The following is a 17,097-nucleotide window of genomic DNA, read 5'->3' as shown; positions in this document are numbered from 1 at the left end:
TCTACCTCCCTCACTCCAGGACCAAAAATCTGTTAATCCTTTCACCTGTTCACTGTCCCTCATCCTTCTCATGTACTCATTTCCCTCCTTACTCTCCTTTTCCATAGTCAATCAAAATTATCACTCCCTCAGCTCCTCCACTGGTTTCTCCCTTAATTGTGCTTATTTGACTAACCAGCATCCTGATTATCACTAAATCTTTACCTCCTCTATATCTTTACCTGCACCAGTGGGGTCAGACTTGGGTGGGAGAAAACCAGCCTACTGATTTTACTTGAAATCAGTCACACTAAATTTTTTTAGGCCATTCTCTTTCCACTTCATAGATTACTATTTCATTCTTTGTTATTTTTCTTCAGACCTATATTGTAATGCCTTCTGCCCCATTGCACTTTCCATTGATGAACTTTCTCCCTATTTCTCTGAGGAAATTGAGGCATTTGGAAGAGAATTTCCAAAGCTGCTTCCATGACATCTGTTCACCTACCTTTATCTATGCATGCATACCTTTGCTTCCATTACTAAAGATAACTCTATCTGTTCTCCTACCTAAGGCAGTCCCCTTGACTTCAGTATCACATCCCATCTGCCCTCACCCCCTCAAGAATAATGCTACACTACTTCTTTTCTCTACTGCATCATCAGTTACCCCTCTGCTGTAACCATCCTGTCAGCATGTATGGTGTTCTTTCTTTCATCTTTAAAAAGGAAATCTTTAGATTCCACTTCTCCTTCCAGAGACCACCCCATTTTTCTCCTGGCCTTTCAGCATAATTTCTTGATTGAATTGTGTGAATTTACTGTTCTGACGTTTTTCTCTTTGAACACATTGTTTGTTTTATAAGATTTTATTTATTTATTTAGAGCTCCAGATGTGGGGGGCAGAGGGAGAGAGAGAGAGGGAGAGAGAGAGAGAATCTTAAGCAGACTCTGTGCCGAGTGTAGAGCCTGACATGGGGATCAAGCCCCATGACCCTGAGATCATGACCTGAGCCAAAATCAAGACTCGGATGCTTAACTGACAGAGCCACCCAAGCACCCTTGAACACATTGTAATATGGCGTTCGCCCCTGCCAGTCCACCACATCACTAAATCTAATGATGATTTCTCAGTTTTCATCTTAGTCTGACTTGTTTGTCTTTTAAACTTTTAACGGTTTTCCCACTTGGATTCTAGGATATAACTTACTCTCTTGGTTTTCTGTGCACTTGACTGGTCAGTCTTTCTCAGTTCTGCCTTGCTCTTCCTCCTCATCTCTCTGATGAGTAAAAGTTGCAGTACTTTAGGACTCTCCTTGTGCGTCCTCTGTTTTCTACCTATACATGCTCCCTTGGTGATCTCTTTTAGACCCATGGCTTTAAATACCAACTATGGTCAGTATCTGAAATCTCCAGCCCAGCCCTCTCCTCTGAATTCCAGACTCATATCCAGCTGCCTAATCACTATCTCTACTGACATGGCTAATAACATCTCCAGACTTCACATGTCCGTAATTAAGCTCCTGATCTTCCTGATATTAGGGCTTTGTTTTTACGGGCTTTCTTCTGAATGAAGGCTGTAGCCGTCCAGTCTCAGTGTTGGAAGTGGAGGTGGGCAGGTAGTGAATAACTAGCTGCCATTTTTTTGAGTCCTTACTATATGTTAAGCACTATGCTAAATGCTTTATATAGATTGTCACATTCAGGGGCGCCTGGGTGGCTCAGTCATTAAGTGTCTGCCTTTGGCTCAGGTCATGATCCTGGGGTTCTGGGATCGAGCTCCACGGGAAGCCTGCTTCTCCCTCTCCCACTCCCCCTGCTTGTGTTCCTTCTCTCGCTTTGTCTTTCTCTCTGTCAAATAAATAAGTAAAATCTTTAAAAAAAAAAAAAAGATTGTCACATTCAGTTCTCACAACTCAGAGGTAGCTCCATTTTATTGGTGAGGAAAGACGCTCAGATCAAGTAATAGGTTTGTGCTTACATGAAAGTGGTTATGCTGAGATTCAAACCTGAGTTTGGTATACTATCACTAATATTATATTAAAGATACAGGGTAATAAATATTATCCTAGGTGATACATAACTAAGGGTTTATATGCCAAATGGTATCTTAGGCATTGGGGAATCCACAAGCCTCTGAACTGGCCTCCTTGTTTACACTCTTGCCCTCTACATTTTATTCTTCCCAAAAGTAACTAGAATAATCTTTTTAAAACTTAAGTGGGGCCATGTCACTCCCTTGATCAGAACCACTCAACAGCTTTCCATCTTCTTCAAAATAAATCCAGAAGTCTTTATTGTGTGTGTCATGGCCTCTGGCTACTTCTATAAGTATCTCTGACAGTATCTTGTACAACTTAATGCTCACTGCTCTCTAGCCACCTTGTCTTTGCTGCTGTTTGAACAAACCAAGCATATTCCTGACTTAGAGCTTTGTAATTGCCATTTCCCCTGCCTGGAATGCCCTTCCACAAGATCATTTGGATGGCTTGTGCCCTTAACATTCACATTCCTCTTCAATATTGCCATATCAGGGAGACCTTCCTCACTGTCCCGTCTAAAATAGTATCCTAGGGGCGCCTGGGTGGCTCAGTCATTAAGCGTCTGCCTTCAGCTCAGGTCATGATCCCAGGATCCTGGGATCGACCCCCACATCGGGTTCCCTGCTCTGCGGGAAGCCTGCGTCTCCCTCTCCTGCTCCCACTCCCCCTGCTTGTGTTCCCTCCCTTGCTGTGTCTCTCTCTGTCAAATAAATAAATAAAATCTTAAAAAAAAAAAAAATAGTATCCTATCCCCCTACTTCGCACTCTTTTTCTTCAAGTAATACCTGTTGTCATTATTATAAATATATACAGATACATCTAAAATGGCCCTTCATTCTCTGTCCCCTTACCTGCCTGTTTCTTCTTTATGTTTATATTACTACTACCGCTAGACATCATATTTGCTGCTGCTTTTCCTCCCACTAGATTGAAAACTGTAAGGATGGGGACATAGGTTTGTTCACTGCTGTATCCCTGCACTCTAGAAGAATACTTAGCAGCGTAATAGGCATTCATGAGAGACTAACTATAAGCCTGTTTGCTAATTTATTTGTTTGCATTGTTGAGAAGGGTAAGGGGATAGGAGGCTGCTTACCTCTAATAACAGCTGCAATATTTTGTGTTTGGGAAACTTAATCATAATTAAGTTACAGTAATTGTTATATTCAACACCTGATATACACCAGAAGAATTCAGAAGAAGCAAAAATACTAGACCATGGGTTGATTCCTCTTCATTCTATAACAGTAACAACTTTTCCTTTAATGTCTCAGCCTTTGTTTATTTAAAACTTACTTTATTTTGTTTGTAGCATTGTATGAGACATTGATAAAAACAGAAGAATATATATTGCCTAGTTTGGTTGCCAGAAACAATTCTAGGAAGATAAATACTAAGCTGTATGCTATTGCCCCTAAATTCAGTAGAAGTGTAGAATCTTTGTGGACTGGCATATAAGGCTTTATAAAAATTGATCCTTTAGTTGCACCTTGAAATGATGGTAGGGTTTGGATGGGTAGAAAGAATGGTTTTGGGATAACTGCCTGTGATAGTAAAGGCAGAGAAATGAACGTATAAATTACCGGGGGCCACTAGAGCACGCCTTGCCACGGCAGAGTACAGGTTGAGGTCTTAGGAGAAATAAGACCTCTTGGGTGGGGAGAAGGGGAAGTCCTTGGGGACTCTAGTGCATTAGAACTTAGGTTTGAGGGGCGCTTGGTGGCTCAGTCGGTTGAGCATCCAACTCTTGGTTTCAGCTCAGGTCATGATCTGGGTCATGGGATCAAGCCCCACATCAGGCTCTGTGCTCAGCATGGAGTCTGCTTGAGATTCTCTCTCCCTCCCTTCTACCCCTCCCCTCGCTCACGCGTGCTCTCTCTCTCTTAAATAAATAAATATTGGGGCGCCTGGGTGGCTCTCGGTTAAGTGTATGCCTTCCACTTAGGTCATGATCCTGGGGTCCTGGGATCGAGCCCAGCATCAGGCTCCCTGTTCAGTGGGTAGTCTGCTTCTCCCTCTCCTTCTACTCCTCCCCCCCGCCAGTGCTCTCTCTCTCAAAGTCTTAAAAATAGTAATAATAATAATTAAATATTTTTTAAAGAAGAAAGATTTGATGCAGTAGAAAGTAGGACGGTTTTGAAGGTAGGAAGTAAAATGACTGAAATAGTGTTTTCGGAAGCTTAGACAGAAAGAGGATGTATTAGGTTTAGAAGAGGTTGCATTTAGGGGCACCTGGGTGGCTCAGTCGTTAGGCGTCTGCCTTCAGCTCAGGTCATGATCCCAGGTCCTGGGATCGAGCCCCGCATCGGGCTTCCTGCTCTGCAGAAAGCCTGCTTCTCCCTCTCCCACTCCCCCTGCTTGTGTTCCCTCTCTCGCTGTGTCTCTCTCTCTCAAATAAATAAAATCTTAAAAAAAAAAAAAAGTTGCATTTAGCAAGAGGAGAAAGAACAGGACTTGCTGATAGGACAGAAATAAGAGGATAATGTGCAGAGACGCTGTCAAGAGCCTCATAAGGCCTGGGAGACCAGAAGAATGGGAGTGTTCTGCTAACCGACTAGAATGGCAGAGGTGTGGTGTGGTGTGGACAACAGGGAGGACTTGGGAGAATAATCGGCTTTGTTTTATTCATGACCTGTCCTAGTTTAATAACAAGACAACAAAACAGGATTTTTTTCCTGAAGTTACATAATTAATTCCTTTCAACAAATTTGTTGAGTTTGTAAGGAATGGAGTTAGAGGAAATGTGATTTGATTCTGTACAACAGAGGTTGGCAAACTATGGCCTGTGGGCCAGATCCACCCAACTGCATGTTTTTGTAAATAAAGTTTTATTGGAACACAGTCATGCCCATTTGTTTATGGTTTATGGCTGTTTTTACTCTACAGTGGCAGAGTTGAGTAGCTGTAACAGAAACTACCAGGCCCACGAAGCTGAAAATATTTTATATCTGATACTTTATAAAAAATGTTGGCTGGCCTCTACTCTACAAGAATCAGATTTTCCAGTGTATAGAAACATTAAATATCATTTAGTGTAACCCTCTGTGTTTTACCAGTGATGAAACTGAGGCCAAGATGATAATGTTTCCAAGGCCCTACCTGCATTAAACTAGAGAGTTCAAACCCAGGTTGTAACACAGATCTCCTTGCTTCCTGGCAGTACAGTACAACTTACTTCCAGTTGGTAAACATGATGAGCCATGTTAAAATAGGAAACATCTTAGTGGTACATCATTCTGTTCAGATTTATACATTTATATACAGGTGTGATTTAAAACAGTTTTATAATGATTGGGATTAATTAGTTAAATATATCAATGTAAAAACATTTAGCACACATCATAAAATTATTTTAAAAGGAACACTGCTACCATCATAATTAGTCTCTTCTCCAGTGATGTTTTCTTTTGCAACTGACAACAGAATTAAAGAGAATTTTTTAAATTTGCTTTGGAAAAGTACTAATGAATCACTAGATGTTCATTAATTGGAGTTTAAAATCAGCATATGTTCTAAGGTAACTAGAGTTCGATACACACTTGCCATCTACTTCAACTGAGTTCAGGAGAAGAGTCAAATTAACTTGAGCAACAGCTGGGAATAAAAGTACTTGTATGTTGGCTCCTGTGGGTATCACTATAATGGTGTGTGTAATAGGAAACCTCTGATGGGGAAGATTTAGCCAGACACATAACAATTAAGATTAATTGAGGGGATCAGCTTGAAAGCCAAAATTCAGTACCCTGAATTCAGAAGTCAATGGAATCCCCAAGTTCTAGTTTCATTTAGAGTTGAATGAGATGATATTGCTATTAATTTTACATATGAAAGGTTTTTATTTTATTTTATTTTTTTTTTAAGATTTTATTTATTTATTTGACAGAGAGAGACGCAGCGAGAGAGGGAACACAAGCAGGGGGAATGGGAGAGGGAGAAGCAGGCTTCCCGCAGAGCAGGGAGCCCAATGCGGGGCTCGATCCCAGGACCCTGGGATCATAACCTGAGCCGAAGGCAGATGCCCAACGACTGAGCCACCCAGGCGCCCCCATATGAAAGGTTTTTAATTAAAGTTACAGATTTGGCCATGGCCTAGTGTCCCACGTGGATATTTCCTATATTTTTTTCATTACTGAAAGAGGAAATCTTTGCAAAGATCAAGTTTTCCACGTATAATATAAGAATAATGATGTTTTAAACACTTCTATTATTATGAAGAGCCAAGGAATTGGTCAGTAGAACTGTAGGCATAGTTAAGATAGGAGTCCATTTCAGTTTTAATCCCTGAATGCACTGTATCTTCAGTGTCTAATGTTAATAGACACAGCAGGAGAGGTTTGTTTCTTCTCTTGATGGGGAAATGAAAAGACAAACAGGACTTAATTTACTCACTAGTCTAACACTGTTGGGAATTGACACAGTCACTAGGTATAGATGATAAACAGAGCAAATACATTTAAACAGGACCCATTGAGAATTCAGTTTGGGAGTAGAAGAAAAAGTAAACAGGAGCATAGAAATTTGGGGTGTAGCTTAAATAAGAATCAAGATTAAGATGGATCCTGAGCAAGGAATAATAACAAAGTGTATAATTAAATTTAAAATTAAAATCTAAATAATTTTGCTTTATTATATGGGAAATGAATGGTACACTCAAAAAATACATTAAAGGTAAAACGGCTATATGAAGAAATTGAGGATTTGCCTATTTAAATAATTTCTTTCCTAAGGCAGAGTTCTTTTAAATAGCTTTGAAGAGATATCTTCCCAGGTGCCCCAGGTTTAAAACGTTATGAGGAACAAATTACTTGCATTATGCCTTAGAACTGATCAGGAAAATACTAGATTGAAAACTGCTAATCTAGAGAAAGATAAATGATAAACTATTTCAGTAATGGCACTGACCAGAATACTAGTTTACCTTGGTAGCCTAATCATGAAAATAAGTAGGCAGATATGCTGCCTCTGCTGACCTCCTCTTATGCCACTTGGCTACCTGTTGTACCATTGGTGTTTAATTGGCTGATTATTATGAAAGTCTTCTAATTGTATCTGTTCTTGTCCCCACAGTTCATTTCCTACAATATCCAAAGTTGCCTTTTTTCTTTTCTTTTTAAAATAGAAGTAGACATTGGGACACCTGGGTGGCACAGTTGGTTAAGCATCCAACTCTTGGTTTTGGCTTAGGTGGTGATCTCAGGGTCGTGAGATTGAGCCTTGTGACGGGCTCTGTCCTCAGCAGAGAGTCTGCTTAAGATTCTCTCTCCCTTTCCCCCCCCACCCCCATGCTCTTGCATGCTCTCTCTCTCTTAAATAAATAAATCTTTAAAAAATAAATAAACAAAAGACACTTTGTTTTGAGATAATTTTAGATTCACATATTATTGTAAGAAATAGTGTAGACCTGCTTTCCAGGCATTTAACATATATTCATTGGAGGACTCTTGTTAGGCACTAGAGACACAATGATGAACAAGACAAAAAGGAAAAGGAAGGAGACAGTATTCACATACTGTGAGACTGAGAGGGAGAGGTCTGGTGGGAAATTAAGAGATCCAAGTTATCAGCATTTGAAACCAGAGAGCAAATAAGATTAACTTTTCAGAACCCCAGAAATTAGCTAAAGGCTTACTACAGTCCATGGAGGTTTTACTCAAGGAAAACAGATGAATCTCACTAAGAACAGTGAAGTTGGTGGCATTTTAACTTGCCCTATTTCTCATATCCTCCCCAGTTTCACAGTAATCTTGAAAACAAACACCCTCGAAACTACAGTAGCTATGAAAACCAGCAGCCTAGCAGCCAGCTGAGGAAGCAGAATGGATTTTGGAACTCGGCAAAAGCTTATCCCCAGAGAATTGTCAGTATTTGATCTTTCTGGCATCTTTCTGAAAAGCTCCATTCTCAAGACTTGTCTTTATTTGGCTCACAGCTCACCATGCCAAAAGCTCTGTCTTCAGTGTATTTGCCAGAAACAATCAGTGGTAATTGTTTAACATGACAATTTTCCTCAGACAATTGTCTGAGGAGGCATTACCAGTCAGGCTAACAAGAGACTGGCCAAAAAGATTAAAAAGAAAAACTGGGAGATGGGTTGTCCATAGGGGATTTTGAAAACCTCTGATATATTCCTAGAATTCTATAAGGTAACATGCATGTACAGGGCTATGTGTCTGGTGAGGAATGGGCCAAGATGGCCCTAATCCCTCACCTCCTGTGTACCCTGAGACTCTCTGCACAAGTAGGAAAAGAAAGGCAAGGCAGAATTTTAACCTGCCTACTGAAATATTGAAAGTATGCCCCAACACACAGAGCCGCTTGGCAAAAGCAGGGACTTACTTATTCAGGTATTTAAGTAAATTTCTTGAATATGTTGAACATGTAGCCACCCATTAAGCTAACCAAGCAGAGACTCGAGTGGCCACACATCTGACAAAGAATTCAGACTTTACAGAATTATTCTAAGAAAGTCATTAAACAAACAAATAGTAATAATCACAAGCCCTAAAGAGGTGGGGGAATCTGATTTCCACAGTTGCCACAATATATTACTTAAAATATCCACTTACCATGTAAAGAAACATGATAGTCCATACACAGGGAAAAAAACAGCCAGTAGAAACTTTTCCTAAGAACACCCAGATATTGGACTTACTAGACAAAGAATTATAAATCAGCTATTACAGATATAGTCAATTCTTGTCATTTGTGGTAGTTATGTTCTATATACTGACTGCAAACACTGAATTACCAAATACCGAAACCATTGCTCCTAGGGGAAATATGTGGTTAGGTTCCTGCAAGGCTCTGGTCGTGACATTTTTGTCAACTGAAGAGTACATAATTTTGTTCTATGTGTGCTTCTGTTAAAAGACACCTTATTTAATATATATTGTTGATTCACTAACATTGAACTCACAGGCAATAGCATGGTAACTCAAGCCTGAATGAAGCTTATCTAACACATGCATTTTTTCTGTGAGGCACATCAAAGCTTCTTGCACTTAGACAGCACTTCACTACACTGGGGGGCTATTTTAAACAGCAAAATCACCAATGAAAAGCATAAAAACGCAAAAAAAGAAAAAAAGCCACTAAATAGAACATGAAAAAGACACTTGTTAGAGTATGAGAACTGAAACTAGAAGGCATAATGTCACTTTGGCCTTACCTGGGAACGTGCACACCAGAGGACTCACATTTTTCACCACTCTGTGCATGCTCATGAATGACTCTGAAAGCATCATGAGTGGACTTTGGAAATCAAAAATACATTTTAGCAAGTAGTCAAATTTGTGATTACAGAATCTGTGAATAATGAAGATCAACTCTATATTCAGAGAACCAAAGGAACCAAGTGTAAAGAATGAAGGGAAAATATGAGAACAGTGTCTCAACAAGTATAGAATAGAGAAATAAATACAAATTACAAAAAGGAACCAAATAAAGGTCTAGAGTGAAAAAGTATAATAATTGAAATTATTTTGCTAGAGAGACTCAACATCAGATTTGAATTAGAAAAAAGAATCCGCAAACTTTGAATGAAAGAGGTCAATTGAGATTATCCAATCTGAGGAACACCTGAGCCCCAAAATATATGTGTTGACAGAATTGAAGGGGGAAATGATAATTCAAATATAATATTTGGAGACTTCAATACCCCACTTTCAATAATGGGTAAACCACTAGACAACAAAGAAATGAAGGGTTGAGCAACACTGTAAACCAACTAGACCTAGCAGACATCTATAGAATACCCAGCAGCAGCAGAATATACATTAGTCTCAAATGCACAGGGATCATTCTCCAGGAGAGACCACATTACTAGGCCACAAAAGAAACCTTGAAAAAATTTTAAATTTGATTGAAATAATACAGAGTATGTTCTTCAGCCACAGTGGAATGAAATCAGAAACGAGTAACAGGAGGAAATTTGGGAAATTCACAAACATAAAAATTAAACAACATCTTCCCAAATAAGGATTGGATCAAAGGAAAAAAACAAGAGAAATTAGAAAATATATTGAGATGAATGATGAAAGCACAACATACCATAATTTATGGGGTGCAGCTAAAGCAGTGCTTAGAGAGAAATTTATAGTTGTAAAATGTCAATCTTGAAAAAGAAGGTCTCAAGTTAAAAACCCTACCATCTACCTTAAAAACTAGAAAAGGAAAAGCAAAGTAAGCCCAAAGCAAACAGAAGGAAGGAGAGAATAAAGATTAGCATGTAAGTAACTGAAATAGAGAACATAAAATTAGTAGAGAAAAGTAATAAAGTTGGTTCTATGTAAAGATCAATAAAATTGATAAACTTTTGGTTGGACTGAAAAGAGGAAAGAATACTCAAATCACTAAAATTAGAAATGAAAGAGGACATTACTACTGACCCTACAGGAATAAAAAAGATTATACAGGAATGCTATGAAGAATTAAATACCAAAAAATTAGATTTATTTAGATGAAATGGACAAATCCTTAGAATTTTTTTTTTAAAGATTTTATTTATTTGACAGAGAACACCCTGGACAAATGCTTAGAATTGATACAAACTATTAAAATTGACTCACAAAGAAATAGAAAATCTGAATATACCTATAACTAGTAAAGAGATTGGTAATTTAAATTTCCCACAAAGAAAAACCCACATCCACATGGCTTCAATAGTGAATTGTACAAAATATATATAGATCATAAAGTCTTGCAAATAATAGAAGAGAAAGGAATGTTTCCAACTCCTGCTGTGAAGCCGTCATTATCCTGATAACCAAAACCAAAGACATCACAAGAAGGAAAGCTACAGACCAAAATCCCTAAAGAATAGTGATGCAAAAATCCTCAACAAAAAACAGCAAGCCAGGGATGCCTGGGTGGCTCAGTTGGCTAAGCGTCTGCCTTGGCCTCAGGTCATGATCCCAGGGTCCTGGGATCGAACCCCATGTCAGGCTCCCTGCTCAATGGAGAATCTGCTTCACCCTCTCTCTCTGCCCCTCCCCCCTGCTCATGTGCTCTCTCTCTCACAAATAAAATCTTAAAAACAAAACAGGGGCGCCTGGGTGGCTCAGTCGGTTCAGCATCTGCCTTTGGCTCAGGTCATGATCCTGGGGTCCTGGGATTGAGTCCTGCTTTGGGCTCCTTGCTCAGTGGGGAGCCTGCTTCTCCCTCTGCCTACCGCTCCCCCTGCTTGTACACGCTCTCTCTCTGATTAATAAGCAAAATAAAACAAAACAGCAAGCCAAATCTAGCAACTTATACTTTGATCAAATGGAATTTATCACAGGAATGCAAAGTTGGTTTAAGTCAGTCAGTGTAATACACTACATTAATGGAATAAAGGACAAAAGCCACATGGTCATTGCAAGAGAGGCAGAAAAAGCATTTAACAAGGTCCTACACCTTTCGTGTTAAAAACACTCAACAAATTAGGAATAGCAGGGAACTTCCTTAGCCTGATAAAGGGTAGCTATGAAAACCTGTGAGTAACGTATTTAAAATAAAAAATTCAGTGGTTTTCCCTTAAGATCAGGGACAAGAATGGGTGCTTTTGCCACTTTTATTCACTATTGTACTAAAAGTTTTAGCCAGGACAATTAGGCAAGAAAAGGGGAGGTGGGCATCCAAATTGGAACTGTCTCTGTTTGCATGTATTATCTTGTATAAAAATAATCCTAGTAAGATCAATATACAAAAATTACTTTTCTTTATATACATCTAACAGTGAACAACATGAAAATGAAGTTAAGGAAACAATTTCATGGACAATAACATTAAAAAAAAAAAACATTTAGGAACAAATTTTTAAGAGGAAGTAGAAGACGTAGCCACTGGACTTATAAAATGTTGAAAGAAAATAAATGGGACGGGCGCCTGGGTGGCTCAGTTGGTTAAGCGACTGCCTTCGGCTCAGGTCATGATCCTGGAGTCCCTGGATCGAGTCCCGCATCGGGCTCCCTGCTCGGCAGGGAGTCTGCTTCTCCCTCTGACCCTCCCCCCTCTCATGTGCTTGCTCTCTCTCATTCTCTCTCTCTCAAATAAATAAATAAAAAATCTTTAAAAAAATAAAATAAAATAAATGGGACAACATTCTGTGTTCATGGATCAAAAGACTTGATATTGTAAAGATAGAGGTACCCCACCTTCCTCTTTTGCAGAAATTGAGAGGCTGATCCTAAAATTCATGTGGAAATTCAAGGGACCCAGGATGGCCAAAACAATCTTGTAAAAGAACAAGTTGGAGGGGCATCTGGATGGCTCAGTCAGTTAAGCATCTTGATTTTGGCTCAGGTCATGATTTCAGGGTCTTGAGATAAGCCTGGCATCAGGCTCCACTCTAGAGGCTGCTTAAGATTCTCTCCCTCTCTCCCTCTCCCCTCCTCGCAACTCATGCCCCTTCTCTCTGTTAAACTCACACGTCACTAAAAAGTTAGAGTAATAAAGTCTGTGGTACTGGCAAAAAATAGGCAGAAAGATCAATGAACTAGAATCTAGAAATAAGCCTTCGCGCTTACGGACAAATGATTATTTATATGAATACCAAGACAATTCAATGGGGGAAAGAATAATCTTTTCAATGAATGAGTCTTTGACAACTGGATATCCACTTGCAAAAGAATGAAGTTTGACTTTTAAAACCATATATAAAAATTAACTCCAAATAGATCATAAACTTAAATATAATAGCTAAAAATGTAACATCTTGAAAATAACAGGAATAAATATTTAAGGCCTTGGAGTAGGTAATTGTTTCTTACATTTGACACCAAAAACATAAGCGACAAAAGAAAAACAAGATTTCATCCAGCTCCATCCAAAGGACAACATAAAGAATGGGAGAAAATATTTGCAAACCAAAAATCTTATAAAGGACTTGAATCTAGACTATATGAAGAACTCCTACAAGTCAACAATAAAAAGACAATCCAGTTTTAACAATGGTTAAAGGCTTTTTTGTTAATTAATAGACTTTTTTAAAGCAGAAACAGTTTAAGAAAAATTGAGTGGAAAGTATAGAGTTCCCAAATATATCTCCCAAATCCCAGTTTTACCTATTAACATCTTGCCGTTAGTCTGTTACATTTGTTACAATTGGTGAACTAATACATTATTGTTAACTAAAATCCATAGTTTAAAGTTCAGTCTTGGTATTACACATTCTGTGGTTTTTGACAAACTTAAAATGACATGTATCTACCATCACAGTATCATACAGAATAGTTTTACTGCCCTAAAAATGTCCTGTACTCCGCTTATTCATCCTTTCCTCTCTCCCCCCAAGCCCCTGGCATCCATTGATCTTTTTACTGCCTCCACAGTTTTGCCTTTTCCAGAATGTCATATACTAGGAATTATGTAGTATGTAGACTTTTCACACTAGCTTCTTTCACTTAGCAATATGCATTTAAGGTTCCTCCATATCACTTTGTGACTTTATACCTCCTTCCTTCTTCCCTTCCCTCCCTCCCTTCCTTCATCACTCCTATTGCTCTCTGCTTTTCTTTTCTTTTTTTTTCTTTTTTGAGAGAGCACGTGCTTGTGGGCTGGGGGAAGGGGCAGAGGGAGAGAGAGAATTCCAAGCAGGCTCCACGCCCAGTGTAGAGCCGGGAGCAGGGCTTGATCCCATGACCCTGAGATCATGACCTGAGCTGAAATGAAGAGTTGGACACTTAACCAACAGAGGCACCCAGGCGCCCCTCTGCTTTTTTTTTCTTTTTTTAACAAACCAAAGTCCATGGTTAGGGTTCAGCCTTTGTGTTGTGTTGTTTTGTACATTCTGTTATCTGATGTTCTTGGGAGTCTAGTTCTGCTGCTTATTGTGTATGCTGCATTTTCTGGAATGACTGGTGTATTTGTGCATTTTATAGTTTGGGATTGTGAACTCAGTTTTGGTGGGGTGGGAATAAGGAGTGCTTTATTTCTGAGAATTCTAATACGCCTTATTTAGCATATGTCTCTATAAATCAGTTTTATATTTGCTTCTGCCAGGTGGTTCAGAGATGTTACCAGCCAGAACCTTCTTTTTATTTTCTTTCTTTTTTCTCATTTTGGGTTTTTAGACAACAGAGTAGTAGTATGGCAAATTCCAAGTTGGAAGGACAGGTTATAAATTCTCAGATATTTTTTTTTATCCCAGCAGAACCCAGGATGAGATTGCCATCACCCTTTCTCTGAGTTTTTAGCTCTTTAGGAGTTCTAACTTTATGCAGAAGGTCTCACTGCCAACTTCCTGTTCCCCTGTCCAAGCTTTATCATCTCCCATCCATGAGTTGTAAAACACAAGCCTCTTAGTGAAATTAACAATGATCCAGCAAGTTAGGGCAGTTGTCCATTCACACTTAAACACTTTTTCCCCTTCATGATGTCTTTTATTTATTTTTTAAAAGATTTTATCTATTTATTTGTCAGAGAGAGAGGGAGAAAGAGAGCGCAAGCAAGGGGGAGGAGCAGGCAGAGGGAGCAAGTAGCCTGATGGGTCCTGGGATTGTGACCTGAGCCGAAGGCGGATGCTTAACTGACTGAGCCACTCAGGCATCCCGATTTCTTTTATTTCTTGAATGTTCGGCTGTGTATTCTATAAAAGGCATTTCTGTTTTACCCAGGATTTCTAAGTGCTTTGCCACGGGAGAACTTGCAGGCATTACTCTTGTCAGGTCCAACTCTTTATTACTTATTCAGCACCAGGATTGGCAGGAAGGTATGTAACTACATACATACATACATACATATACACACACACCACATATATATATGGTTTTTATATATATAAAATCCATAGGGTAAGGGTACGTTTTCATCTTTGCCACCAGAATTTTCAGCATTAGCCACTTTATTCCTTTTTTTTTCTTAAAGATTTTATTTATTTATCTGACAGAGAGACAGGAGAGAGGGAACACAAGTAGGGGGAGTGGGAGAGGGAGAAGCAGGCTTTCTGCAGAGCAGGGAGCCCGATGTGGGGCTCGATCCCAGTAACTTGGGATCATGACCTGAGCCGAAGGCAGCCGCTTAACCGACTGAGCCACCCAGGCGCCCCTCCTTTTTTTTTTCTTGAAAGATTTTATTTACTTGAGAGAGGGAGAGGAAGACACAGACCCCTGCTGAGCAGGAAGCCCAATTCGGGGCTTGATCCCAGGACCCTGGGATCATAACCTGAGCCAAAGGCAGATGCTTAACCAACTGAGCCACCCAGGCGCCCCCGAGCCAGAGACAGCACTTTATTCCTTACGCTGAAAGTTTTGATTCTTCTAAATACAAATGCCATTGATAGTGCTTATGCATGATTTATATTTTTGTGTCATTAAGCTTATCAGACTTTGTTATGAAGTTGATTTTGGTAAGGAAAAATCTGAGGGAACTAGTTAGAATTTTGAAGGCTTAAGGTGTGGAATGAATGTTCCTGACCAGTCTTTCAGGTGCTTTTAAGTTCTTGGCTGGTTCTGCTCACTGTCCTTCCATTTCAGTTCAGTAAATGTTTATTGACTACTCTTAGAAACAAAACAATCACATGTCCTCCAGTCTCCCACTATTGTCAGCCTATATGGTACCTTTATGGAAATTGGCAAAAAGTACCTCCTCTTTCACATGGTTGCCTTCCCAAGGTCTCCCTTCTGTGAGGAAGAGCATCTCATGCCAAAACTTAGGGCTTGGCAAGCTGACTGAATTTCAGCCTCCATTAACCTCCTTAGCTGGTTATCTTTGTATAGTATGAAACTACACAACTCTAGGACATGGCCTTATTTAGATGTTTTCTAGTGTGCAGTTGTGCTCTGTCCAAAGTCTCTAACCTTACTTAATCCAATCTTTTATTCACTGAATGCTAGCTTTAGTGGTAAATATCATTCTTTACAATTACATCACATAACCTTTCCCCGCCTCCTATTCCATGATTACTCTTACATTTAATAGTTCGTTCTTTCTGGCATCTTTTTTTTTCTTTTCAGGCCATCCCCGCCCATATGCATCTAGACCCTGATATCCCCCAAGAGCTATTTTCCTTGAAGCCTTCTTTGCTTACTCTAGTCCACATTAATTTTGTCTCCATTCTGTCCCACTTATTTATCCTGTGGCCTCTATGTTATTTATCTTGTGGTTCTTTTATTCCAACAAATATTTATTGACGTTCCCCCAGGTGTCTAGTACCATTGTAGGCACTGAAGATACACTGGTGAATAAAAACAGACTTTTGCCCTGACAGAACGTATATTCTACTAGGCAAGATAGTAAACAAAGACTTAATTATTTGATGCATGTGTCCTGCTCGTCTTAATAGCTACAGAATGTAAAGCACAGAGATATGAATCCTATTTAAGACAAAAAAATTCTTTCAGTACCTATGCAGGTATTTCCTTGATACTCATTGAAATTCTCAGAAGCTTGTCAGTGACCTCAATTTACAGTAACTGAAAAGTATTTTATGGCATAAATTTGGTTTTTAGTGTGTGGTCTTAAGGTATTTATTAGAAGAGGTTGGGGACCAGTAGTATAATCATACTTACTATTGAAGTGTTAAAAGTGTGTCATTTTAATTTACTGGATTTTTCTATTTTTTATTTTCCTGTTACTTACTTTTGTTTCTTTTATCATAACTCTTTTTCTTCTGTATTCAAGAAAATACGGGGTTTGGGGGCAAAATACTGATACTCTTTTTAACTAAAAATGTTAACTGAATGCTTACTTGTCACATAAAGATTCTAAAGCAGGCACTAAGTGGGATAAAAGCATGAGATAAGATACAGTACCAGCTTTCAAAGGATTTAGAATCAGGAAGAGTAGGTAACAGATTGAAGGATTCAATTTCTTCATTTGTAAGAACGATCAGATTTTTTTCATTACTTAAACGAAAGTGAAAAAAGTCGAGAAGGATGCCCCTGTGTTAGTAGCATCGATAAGTATGTGTGAGGCAAATGAGTTCTTGAATTGGAAGGTTGTACAAAACCCTACTATAAACTAGTCCTATTTTTTTTTTTCTTTAAAGATTTTATTTATTGAGAGAGAGAGAGAGAGAGCACCCGCACTCGAGCAGGGGGGAGGGGCAGAAGGAGAGGGAGAAGCAGGCTCCCAGCTGAGCAGGGAGCCCCACATAGGG

The 17,097-nt window shown here is 39.2% G+C and overlaps 1 protein-coding gene across 1 annotated transcript in view; it reads left to right on the top strand.

Annotated features, from left to right (window-relative positions):
* The window catches only part of RLF (RLF zinc finger), an 87,608-nt gene that overhangs the window by 45,942 nt on the left and 24,569 nt on the right, over positions 1-17,097 (top strand). The gene's annotated exons all lie outside the window — the stretch shown is intronic.

This window comes from Halichoerus grypus, chromosome 5 (genome assembly GCF_964656455.1).
Source record: "Halichoerus grypus chromosome 5, mHalGry1.hap1.1, whole genome shotgun sequence".
NCBI lineage: Eukaryota > Metazoa > Chordata > Mammalia > Carnivora > Phocidae > Halichoerus > Halichoerus grypus.
This window is presented reverse-complemented; position numbering and strand designations above follow the sequence as displayed.